We start from the raw sequence: 13,230 nt of genomic DNA on the forward strand, positions 1-13,230 counted from the left end.
CTTTAACGATAAGATTGAAGAATGCGTATGGACTTTCTCAAGAATGTAACATATGTTGAATTACTAGATTCTTGGTAATTATAAAGACAACCAAAGATCTTTTTTTCACCAAAGTGTAAGTATTTCTTCCTTTATCAATCTATACCCATTTACTAAAAGGAAGTAATATCATTAAAGTCTATTCCTAACACAGCAATCAGTGAGACTATACATGTCATGTTCATTTCTATTTCATACTTAATCGGATACTACAAATTCAAACGAACAATGCTATGATATTTCGTATCTGACGTTTCCAAGAACTTATCCATTTCGTCTTAAGAAATTAACATAACTGGGCAACTGACGTTGTTGTAAAGATTTAAGCCATTTTCTGTATAACCTAATGTTGAAACATTTTTTGTGTCACAAAGATTTTACCATTTTTTTCTATAAAATTAATATTGAAACAGTGTTTTTACATAATCGGAAAGGAATAATTACTGAACAATATAAAAAGTAATGACAGTATTTGATGCAACATTCAAAATAATAATAATTAATTTTCGAAAACTGTAATTATTTCAGGAGGCTACAGTCTCTGGTTTTCTTCATGATGCAACAGTTGTTCGAGTTAACATTGATAACTGCTCAGAGTTATCAGAAGAATATAGTGTAACTGGAGTGCCAGCGTTTGTATTTTTCAAAGGAGGATTGCGGGTAAGGTTTATTTCTGTTAGTATAATTGAATAACGACTGTAGGATTGCTAGTATCGTTGTTTTAAGTAGCTTCAAGAACGTTACGACGAGGTACATTTATTTTATATGTGAACAACATCGTGTCTTTGCGTTATCCCTGCTTTCTTTCCTTTCATTCCACATTCTTCTTTCACCAAAGTTTCTTAATAAAATTTCATTCAGTTTCACTAATCATCGATCTCGTATATCTTAAAGCATAACCATTTGCTGTAATCTACAAGTGAACTAAGGAACTGAAAAGGCCATCTTTTGTTATTAAACCAAGTGGTGGTAAGTAGTTGAGAATATTGAAAGTATAATCTTAAATAAAAGATATTTTTAATTTAATGCTACATGAATATTCTATGTTAAATTATTCGAAAGTGAGAAATGCCAAGATCAAATTAGAAATACTTTTTGGAAATGTGAAAATGATCAACAAGCATAAAACTCACATAACCTGAAATTAACCTAGAACTCTTGTGAAGCAATGGTGAGTAACTGAGGTACCGTACCTTCAACAGAATTATACTTTGATAAGATATTAAACAACAGTCTCTCTGATATAGAAAATATTTTCAATAGCAACAACCACATTTGATTATTATTGATGATCATATGCGTGAAGTGAATATAATATTATTTGTTCACCAAAGGGATTTATAATTGAAACATTGGTGTAATTTTCATTACACAAAATGTGTTTCATCAAAGCAAACAAAACATGAGGCTAAATTATTCATAACTGGTGTTATTGGAAAATCCATGTGATAAGTCACGATTTAAGTATATGATTCAAATATATGGCTGAACATCCCTTATTTCTGTAAGAAAGTTACAGTGATGAAACAAACAAAAACATATGGCTACTTGTTGATTTATTTGGAATAATGTATCACCGATGAAATGAGATTTCGTACAGATAGTTTCAAGACAATTCAGGTCATTTCGTCTACGTAGCGACAAAACACGTTTACACGATGTCTCCTACAATAAAACATGCTGATATATGCGCACTGCATAAAGCTGAACAGAGATTAGGTAAAACAATATTTGTCAATGCAAATGGTTCACTAATACATGGTATTTCTGAATGTTATTATAATGTCTTAACAAGCAATGCTTCGTTGACAATAAAACAGATAGCAAGATCGAAATCTTACAAGAACATACGACTTACGGATACTTAACATCGTAATATCAGAACATCACCTGAAATACCACAACTACCACCACCACAACAATTCCTCACGGACAAAACAAATTGATTGAATATGAAAGAGAAACATTTAGCCGTACAACAAGAGGAATTCTTACCGGGTTACATGTGCCTATTGTAATAAAGGTATTATCTAATCTTCCGTTTAGATAATAATCGTCATGTAACATAGCAACAAAATATTTTAGTGCCTCTGGAACTCTTTCAACTAATGTATATACCATTTAGCATGACTGGAAAATGTAAAACAAATCTCGATCATGAAAGTAATCTATGAATACATCATACTCAGTGATAAAGGAAAATGAAATCAATATAATATAATACCACAGAATTGTCTTCACGTTGTACGTAAACAAGAAGGACCAATATCGTTTACAATTACTTCGCTAAAACTTCATTATGACGTTCAAAATGATGGCAGTGTTAACTAATATGTAGTAGCAACCATACCAAGAACACTAGCCTGCGATGATTTTATTGCATAAGTGCAGTATATTTCTGTGATGCGGTGATTGCCACCTAAACCTAAAAGAGAGGTTAGTTTTGTCTCATCACATCACATTTTGTGACAAAATCGAGATAATCATTTTACCTATTCATCCATATGCGTCTCAAGCCAGGAGGACTAAACATCCTGATTGGCTGAAATGCTATTACTTACATGGCGTGAAATGTTGTAGCAGTAGCTAAACAACAGCTTATCGTGTCCGCCTAGCGGTACGGTACGGTATTAACGCCTAGCGGCATTGTTTTGTTTAGTATATTGCTTTTCCTGCGAATGATTCATTCATACAGTTTCGCTGTAAACTACCTAATTTTGCTCAGTGCTTTGAAGTCCCTAATATCGTGGTGTGTGCTTAGTATTTAGTGACAAAAGTGAAGTGGTTGTTCGCAGACTTTTCGGAATGCAACGTCGAGGTTGTAAGAAAAATCCAGATGTATCTTGTTATATATGTGGGACATTTGTGTCTATGAAACAACGGCACAATATAACTTCCTTTGTGCGAAACGCTTATCTTTCGTATTTTGGTATAGCATTGGGAGATCAGGACAAGTCGTGCATCGAACAACTGCGGCAATGGATGAAAGGTGAAAGACAAGCATTGCCGTTTGGAATCCCCACTGTGTGGCGTGAGCCTACTGACCACAGCACCAATTGCTACTTTTGTTCTGTGAATGCGAAAGGTTTCAACAGTAGGAACAGGGCTAAAATTGCTTACCCAACTACAATTCTATCCGTCAGTTTACTAGTATCCCATGGTCCTGACATACCTGTCCCACAGCCACCAGACCAATTAAACGAACCCTCTTCCGAGTCTCCTAGTGACAACAATGACGATTCGGACTTTGACCCACAAGAATCAACAGAACCTATACTTTTCGAACAGAGTGGTTTAAATGATTTAGTTCGTGGCCTGGGTCTCACAAAGGAATCTGCCGAACTACTGGGATCACGACTAAAGGAGAGAAACCTGTTGATGGCTGAGACGACGTACTATTGGTACAGGCATCGTGAACAAGAATTTGCTGCTTTCTTTTCTGCAGAAGATAATATAGTATTTTCCAACAACATTCCGGAGTTAATACTAGAATTAGGATAGTCTGAGTACGATCTATTCCAATGGAGATTTTCATCTATGCTCCCGAGCGGAGTTTCAAGTATGTACTCCTACACAACGGAAACAAGCTAGCATCCATTCCAGTTGCTTATTATGTTTGTCATGAGGTAAAGCTACGAAAACCTTGATTTGATGTTGAACAAGATAAAGTACCACAAACATCAATGGCTAATATGTAGGGATTTTAAGGTCAATGGTCTTCTGTTGAGTCAACAGTCAGGCTGTAGCAAATTCCCATGTTTTCTGTGTGAGTGGGACAGTCGGGCAAGGGCAGTCCACTGGACTCAAAAGGAATGGCCAGATAGGCAGTGGAATATTGGTTCGAAAAACTTACAACGCGAAGTCTTGTTAATGCACATGATATACTGTTACCTCCCCTTCACATTAAGCTTGACTTAATGAAGCAATTTGTAAAGGCTCTAGATACTGAAGGTGAGTGCTTGAAATATCTGTGTCAAAAATTTCCCGGCATCAGTAATGCAAAAATTAAAGAAGGCATTTTCGATGGTCCAGATATTAGGAAACTTTTTGGTGACACAAATTTTGAAAATGTCATGAACCAGAACGAGCGTTCAGTATGGCAAACTTTCCGAGATGTAGCGAAAAACTTTCTTGGCAACAGAAAGGATACAAACTATAAAGACATGGTGGAAAGAATTTAAAGAATTGTGTTGTACCATGAGTTTGAAAGTGCATATGCTGTTCCGGACAATTTTGGAGTTGTGAGTGAGGAACAAGGAGAGAAATTTCATCAGGATCTCAAGGAACTTGAACATCGTTATCAAGGAAAGTGAAATTGCAACATTTGCAGACTACTGCTGGTTGTTGCGGAGAGAAGACTCTGCCACTAGTCACAAGCGTGCCGCGACAAGAGTCAGTTTCTCAGGGAAGAGGCGTAAAACCCACTAGTGTGGATTTTTTGTGCGGCATGTGATGACTTATGGGTGCGTTATTTCCTCCTTTTAAAATGGCGCAACACACAAATTCAAAAGCACTATGGAGTTTACGTTTGCTTGCTTTAAGAGTCTTACTGTTTTATAGTGAATGCTTATCCATAAGCTTTGCTTCTTTTTCCCCGTTTTTTGCCTTGTTTGTTTCTAATATCGTGATTACGAGTTAACTTACTGTCGCATACAGCACTAGAAATACAACTATAAGATATTAATATTGTTTATATTAGTAAGTGTATCAGTATTTGTAGTAGTGTTATGAATAGCAATAAACCATTAGATACATTGATATTGGCAACGTTAATATGCAATTTGCAAGAAAACCTGATGTGCAATGACTAAGCCGATTTCTATTCTGAATTCGATACACCCGAAATATGAAACGTGGCATACTATACTTCCTGCAATGATCCAAAAGTTAAAATTCGCAGGCTAGTGGAATCTATCGTAAGGAAGGAGGTTATATATTATTATATCCTTTCAATTAAAATGGTGCGTTCACGGAGATCAAAAAGAAACTGTGAACATTAACGATGAACGATATAAGAATATAATATTTTGGATTAAATTTGTAGTGTAACTCGTCCGAGAAAGCATACCAATTCTTAAGATTAGGGTTTTTAGCAACTATCTTGCACCACAAACACACTAGTCCAGGAACTTTAGTCAAAAAATGAGTGTTTCTTTGGAAAAATTAGAAGTCAAGGTTTTTCTTCACAAAAACGTTAATTAGGTCATTCTAAATGACATATCAAAAGTCCCCGACTTTCTGCTGTATTCTTCCCTTTTTTTCGGGAGATGGAAGTGGGGGAGGAAAACGCAATTTAAACTACAATCGAATTCAGCTTATTTGCATGTTAACCTAAATATTCCGAATTAAAAAAAACAACAACAAAATTTACCGGGAACGCTTTGCACATTCGGTCGTAAATGTTTCACAGGAAGCCCCAAAGAATATCGGGTCGGGTTTCGGAAATATGACGTCATCAAAATGGCCGATACCAGAATATGTAGTGTTTTGTAGGAATGGTCATAACTTTCCGGAGAATAGTGGTGAAACCGTCGTTTTTGTTTCAGATTGAAGGTAATTAACTACCTAATGTACGGAATGAAACGTGCTGTCTGCTTCGTTAATTTCTTTCGAGATACAATAACAAAAAAAAAACTACTTTTTGAGTACCTGCTTTTAAGTGTAAATGCAAATAACTGAGTAATCATAAAATATTTCAAAATATATCTTCAAATAAAGGTTGTAGAACATTATAAAGCCTTTCCAACGGTACCTGTACCTGCAATTATTTTTTTTTTATTTTGAAATGTAAGGAAGGTACAGTATGTTGTTTTATTTAATAGACCGACTCTTGTAAAGACAATATAAGCCTATTTTTTTTTAAAAAAAAATGAAAAAAATTGGATATAAGATTCAATATTGCATTAGAATCCATAGGTCTCACACACTACGGAAGCACCCCTACACTCTATGGTTTAATTTCCTTGCTTTATTATTCTGTGGTAGATCCCACTATTATTTTATGTTGAAGACGGTGGCGCTTATCATTTGCTTCCCTCAAGCCTCTCAATCAAGGTGTGCATATTTTCTATGGAAAATATTTTCTAGTAATGTTTTCTGTGAAACTGTTGCTTTTCAGTACGGTCAATTTAGTAGCTCTGAATCAAAAGAAACCAGAATCAATTGATACGATCATTAGATACGTAATATAAGTTTGTTACTTGTTGTCAGTAATTGTTTTCTTTTGTCAGTAATTGTTTTCATTATAAAATGAACTACTGTGCAGTTACAATCCACAAGATTCTTTCCGTTTCCCGTCTCGACAGGTTGGGAAGAACAACAATAAGGGTTGAGCAACACGTGACACTGAGTAGCAGGTTGAAGAAGGTTAGTGATGGACAGAAATCGAGTGGGGTAGGTGTGTGCGATTGGAATTCAGAAGCCAGTGTGTCTTTATACGAGTTGAGAGTTGCGTATGGCGTGATTCAACTTTCTTGCTTATCTCACACTGTTTTGACTTTTCGAGTTCTCTTCGCCGCAGGAAATGGATATGTTTTGTGTTATTTGTGGGAAAGCTTTAGTGGAAAAGCCCACAGTGGTTGTAAAGCGTGGGTTGGACAGCCTTATTGCCGCAAGTATTGAGAGGCAAGATGGAAAATGTTCTACATTCCAAAATAACAGTTCAATTGAACTTCATGTGGACTGCCGAAAGGACAATGTTCGCAGTACAAGTATAGCCGCATTTAAAAAAGAAAAAAACCCGTAATGCTGATGAAGCTGCTGCGTCAGTGAGTCCTATGGAAACAAGAAAACAGTCGACATCAGTACCAAAATTTGATTTCAAAACTCGTTGTCTGTTTTGCGGGATGCTTTAGAGAAGATGGAAAAGAAGCGGAGTGAGTTCCGAAAAATAATAAAATGGTTTCTACAATCGAGTTCAAGGATACTGTGATGAAGATAATAGAAAGAAGAAAGGATGATTGGGCAAAGGCTGTAAGATTGCGCATCATTGATGCAATTGATTTGGTTCCAGTTGATGGTAAGTACGAGGGCTATCCAGAAAGTAGATTACGTTTTGGAATAAAAAATCAACAAAGTATAGGAAACAAATTTTATTATATACAGATGAAAGCCACACACAAATACTACTTTTCGACATAGTCACCATTCAAATTAAGGCATTTATCGTAGCGATGTACGAGCTTGGAAATTCCTTCGTCGAAAAATTCGGCCGCCTGCGACTTCAACCACTTCGTTACCTCTTCTTGCAGCTGTTCGTCGTCATCAAAACGCTGCATAGCCAGCCACTTCTTCATTGCTGGGAATAGGTGGAAGTCGCTCGGTGCCAGGTCGGGACTGTACGGCGGATGAGGAAACAACTCCCACTGAAAAGATTCAAGAACTTCACGCGTGACATTTGCCGTGTGGGGCCGGGCGTTGTCGTGAATCAACAAGATCTTAGAGCTCAACATTCCTCTGCGCTTGTTTTGAATTGCTCTTCTGAAGTTTGGCAATACCTTTGAGCGTTTATTGTAGTGCCTCTTTCCAGGAAGTCCACCAAAATCACACCTTTTCTGTCCCAAAAATCAGTCGCCATCATCTTCCTTGCCGACATTGTTTGCATGCATTTCTTGGATTTTTGGGGAGAACTTGTGTGCCCCCACTGCATTGATTGCAATTTCGTTTCACAGTTCACGTGTTTCACCCATGTTTCGTCACCAGTAACGATGCGATCGAGTAAAGAGTCACCATCCTTATTGTAGGCGTCCAAAAAGTGCAACGCTGCAGCCATTCGCTGATTTTTGTGGTCCTCTGTCAAGATTTTTGGAATCCATCTTGCACAAAACTTGTGGTAACCAAGCTTTTCGCTGATGATTTCGTGCAACAAACTTCGCGAAATTTGTGGAAAACTCAAAGAAAGTTCCGTTATTGTGAACTTTCGATTTTCACGGACTTTAACATCGACTTTTTCGACAAGTTCGGCAGTCACTTTGCTGGGTCTCCCACTTCGATCTTCGTCGTGAACATTGGTTCGGCCATTTTTAAATCTTATGACCCACTGTCGCACTCCACCTTCAGTGATAATGTTGTCCCCATACACTTCACACAGCTGCCGATAGATTTCTATCGGTTTACAGTTTTTTGCTGTCAGAAACCTTATTACTGCACGCACCTCGCAGCTCGCGGGATTTTCAATTAACGCAGACATTTCAAACCGTCACAGTATCTTAACGGAGCACAGCACGAACCTCTCACTAGCACGGCTAGATGCCGACTGAGCTGCGCAACGCTCTGACCCCAAGATGGCCGCGCTAGCCCCGCCCCTAGCGGACACAGACGAAAACGTAATCTACTTTCTGGATAGCCCTCGTATCATGATACATGTTTTGTTAAATTTTCAAAGAAACCTTCAGAAGACCCAGTAGGTCGCCCTTTAGACGAAAATATTGTTGAGGCCATGAACAATTTTTTTTTCGTATATTGAGAATAATGATGACTGTCAGTTTACTCTTTCTGAGCTAAAAGATGTAATTGATGATTTCGAAACGAAGCCTGATCAGAAAACTATTAAGGCTAAGCTTGTTGAGCGGTACGGCGATAAGCTTGTAATTACCAACAAACTGAAAGAACCAACCATTCTGTTCGAGTCACAAGTTATGATATCTTCAGTAAATCATGGCACGAGAATAAACTATTAGATCCGCAGAAAGATAGGATGAGAGTTGTGCAGAAAGCAGCCGAAATCATACGTTAAGATATACGTTCTGCATCATGTGATGTAGATACTTATCCTCCCAGTACTAAATTATTCTCTAATATCAACGCCAGTGTGCCTGAGTCATTAATCTCTCTGATAGAGGAAATCATCTTAACAAACAGAAAGGGTTCTACAGAGCTTTTGAAAAGAAAGTTAACTGCCATATGTCATAGCATTATGTCCGCGGTTCGTCCTCGATCCTTTATATCACCTGTACTCCTTGGAGTATTTGTTCATTTACATAGATACTTTGGCTCCAGACGTCTAATAGAGATTTTATCATCCTTAGGATTCTCTTCTTCTTATAAAGAAACAGTCCTGTATGAATCTTCCAATGTGATGCAGCATCAGCCTTCAATCTCTTCCCCCTGAAGAAGGCTGTTTCATTCAGTATGTTGGTGACAACGCAGCCCATAATGTTGCAACAATTGATGGCATGAATACATTTCATTCAATGGAAATCATCCGAATTGTCGCTCTCCATGATAAGGTTAATGATTCTCTAGATAATGTACCAAGATTGAAAGAGATCCCAAGTGCCTCAGAAATAACTAAAACAACACAAATACCAATCAAGGTTTACGAAAACCGGGGGTTCGAGGACTTAAAAACATTATTGTGGAACAGCTCGATTGTAGTACAACAATTATCTCTAGTCTTTGAAATGCGGATGTCTTGTGGTTTTATGCTAAATATAAGGAGGTACTGCGCATTCCTGGATGGAGTGGATTCATGGAGTTGTTGACACAACAGGAAGACCACTACAAATCATGTATCATGTTTTGCCATTTGTAAACAGTCCTGCAAGCGACTACAACACAATTTACAGCACTTTACGATATGTTCTCGAAGATAGTCTCAAGTATGGGCACAATACTTGTGTAATAACTTTTGACCAGCCCCTTTATATTAAAGCAAGATAAATCGTTGCTTCATCCGGTGAAAATTCTGGGATATCCAAAATAGTGGTCAGACTAGGAGGGTTTCATATGTGCATGTTAGGGATACGCACGAGTCGAGATTTAAGCTTGTTTCGACTCGTCTCAAGAAAATGTCTCGACTCGAAAATATGTTTCTGTCTCGACTCGACAGTATCTATCTCGACTCGACTCGAATTCGAGTCGAGACGTCTCGTAATTCGAGTCGTGACAAAATATACGTGTTAAAATGTATACACACACACACATCAGCCAGACTATTATGACGACCTACCTAATTGTTAGTATGTCCAGTGTCCACCTTTTGACACGAATAACAACGGCGACGCGCCTTGGCATGGTCGCAATGTTCCTCGGTGGGGGCACTGGAGAGAGTTGGCACCACATATGCACACACAGGTCACAGGTAAATTCCGGGCAGGGGATGATGCGCCCTCACGTCACGTTCAATCACATCCCAGATGTGCTCGATTGGGTTCAGATAGGGAGAGTTTGGGGGCCAGCACATCACTTGGAACTCGCTCCTGTGTTCCTCGTACCACCTTATCACACTCCTGGCCTTGTGACATGGTGCATTATCTTGTCGAAAAATGCCAATGGGAAACATGGCCGTCATGAAGAGGTGTACGTAGTCTGCAAGCAGCGTGCGATACCCCTCGGCCGTCATGGTGCCTTGCTCGAGCTCCACTAGACACATGGATGCTCACCTGAATGTTCCCCGGATAATAATTAAGCCGCAGCCAGCTTGTCTCCGTCCCGCAGTACAGATGTCAAGGAGCTGTCCCCTTGGAACACGACCGATTCGCACCCTCCCATCGTCATGATGAAGAAGATATCGGAATTCATCAGACAATGCAACGCTCTGCCATTGTGCCAAGGTCCAATGGCAATGGTCAGGTGTTCATTTCAGTCGTAGTTGCCGATGTTTTGGTGTTACATTCGCACATGAATGGGTCACCGGTTGCGGACGCCCATCGTTAGGAGTGTTTGGTGTACTGTGTGTTCAGACTAGTGTCGTGAAGGCCTGTGAAAAAAACGGAAATTTTGGGTAAAAAACAGTTTTTTACGGTTTTTCCGAGCTAAAAAAAACGGCAAATTAGGGTATTATCAGGATCATCATTTTAGTTAATAACACAATCATTTTAGTTAATGGGGCCGCGGTGGCTCAGTGGTAGAGCGTTCACCTCTGGTGCTAGGGGTCTCGGGTTCAAACCCTGCTCCCGCCAAGTGAACTTTGTGGTGGACAAACACCGTGTGCGTGGGTTTTCTCGGGGTTCTCCCGTTTCCTCCCACTTTCTTCCTTCCACCATTTCATTCATTACTCATTATCACCGTCTCCTTTAGCCTAACCGGCATAACCGTGGGACGTAAAACTCAAAATTTCATTTCATTCTCATTTTAGTTAATATGTTAAATCAAACATATATTTCATAGAGATATCTTCCTTGTTCTATGTAAAATTCAGGAAATTTTGAAACCATTAGAAAAAATCATTTGTTCGGAAGTATTGGCAAAAACAGGAAAATATAGTTTAAAAACTATTTCTTGGCCTGATGCTAGTCATCTTACTTGCTGTAACATGTCTGCAACATATACAGTGGGAAGTCGAAAATCCCAACTAATTGGGACCACAGGTAGTTCGGATTTTCAAATTGTTCGGATTTTCGAAAATGACCAAGAAAATGCCATTTAGGCTTACATATACTGTACGGTATGTTGTTCTATCGATACAGTGGTTATTCAGTACATACAGTAACTACAATACCATACGTAAGGCTACTTACATTTAATGTTTCTGAAGAGCCTGCTTGTACTCTAAATAACACTGATCTTGTAAGTCACACTTACAACTTATAGGCCTAAGAAAAAATAGAAATAAAAATATGTATGACAAACAATTACATGTAAATGAACTTTTGTAAAAACACTGACTTCACATAATGTCAACGGACACGCTATTGTTTGTTTATCGCTAGCGTTAAGACAAAATGTAAAAAGCTTCTAGGGACCGCGTTCGGATTTTTTACGTTAGGATTATCGACGTCCTACTGTATATACAATGTATTTCGCTAACGGAAAAAAAATGAAAGCAACAGGTTTTAATTCTACTTTACACATATATACCGCACAAGTGAGTAAATTTGAGCAGCGAGAAATATATTAAAGGTTTGAGTATGTGAAACTTCCGTTTGTTATTATTACAGACTAGCAGAATACCCGTTCTTCGCACGGGGAGAATACGTTTCATTTTGGACACAAAGGGCACCAAAACTGTCACCAATGAAGTTATGGAGCCCCATACCTATGAATTTGACATTAATATCGACAATTTTCAATTATCTTTACATGTCATCATCCCCCTTAGAGTACTAATGGGGCTGAATTTGTGGATTTAAACGGCGTCTTCTGTTCATCTCAGCGAGTATGGATTCGAGGCCATTTTCGATCATGTATATATATACATATATACAGAGGCGGATCCAAGGGGGAAACCCCTCTCTTTATACTCAAGTATACACTGTATAAAATGGGCTTCAATAATCAGGCTTTACACTGGATAAAACTGCAAACTATGGTTTAGCCCCTCCCTTGATCATATCCTGGATCCGCCACTATATATATATATATATATATATATATATATATATATATATATATATATATATAATGCTCAAAAATTAAGGGATCAGCTGAAATATCACACAAGACCTTCAGATAGTGTATGGATAAGCTTCTGTTTGACTCATATATATCATACAAGAAGGAATGCTTTAAGACACTAGAAAAATGTGGCACATACTGCTGTTGGGACACGGAAATCCTTGTTCACGTGGCTCATGAAACAAGACGGTTATGTGTACACCTCTCGAACTGCTCACAAACAGGCAGGGCAACAACATTGATTGTTCCTTAATATGTCATATGATCACTTCGAATAGCCAACACAGCCTTGCACCTGCGTGGCATGGATTCAATCAGATTATCGATGAGTTCTTAGGGGATGTTGTGCCACTCATCCAGAAGAGCGACTTCCAGCTCTGGAATGGTTGTTGGAGGTACTGGCCTTGCGGCAATTCGTCTGCCAAGCATGTCCCAGACATGCTTAATTGGGTCAGATCCGGAGAGCATGCTGGCCACTTCATCTGAGCGATACCCTCAGCTTCCAGCATCTTATCCACTAACCGAGCTCTGTGAGGACGAGCATTGTCATATATGAAACGGAACGAATCACCAATGGCACCAGCATAAGGAAGAACAAGAGTTTTCAGGATCTCATCCCTATACCTGAGAGCCGTCAAAGAGAAACTTCGGATGATGTGGAGATCAGTACGCCCACCGGTTTCGGTTGTATTTCGAAAAACTAAATTAAATAGACAGCCTGTTTGTTGAGAGCGGGGTTGTGCCTGTAATTTACATATAAAGAACATATTATGTGATTGGCATAGTGATAAGTCTAACTCATAGATTCCTTGGTCCGTCCAAATTGCATATTCAGGTGTTTGGATACGTATATGA

The 13,230-nt window shown here is 38.6% G+C and overlaps 1 pseudogene; it reads left to right on the forward strand.

The window, feature by feature from the left end:
* Positions 1-6,562: 6,562 nt before the first annotated feature.
* LOC145677110 (uncharacterized) lies at positions 6,563-9,148 on the forward strand (annotated as a pseudogene).
* Positions 9,149-13,230: the final 4,082 nt, after the last annotated feature.

This window comes from Thermobia domestica, unplaced genomic scaffold (genome assembly GCF_964235325.1).
Source record: "Thermobia domestica unplaced genomic scaffold, izTheDome1.hap1.1 HAP1_SCAFFOLD_612, whole genome shotgun sequence".
Taxonomy (NCBI): domain Eukaryota; kingdom Metazoa; phylum Arthropoda; class Insecta; order Zygentoma; family Lepismatidae; genus Thermobia; species Thermobia domestica.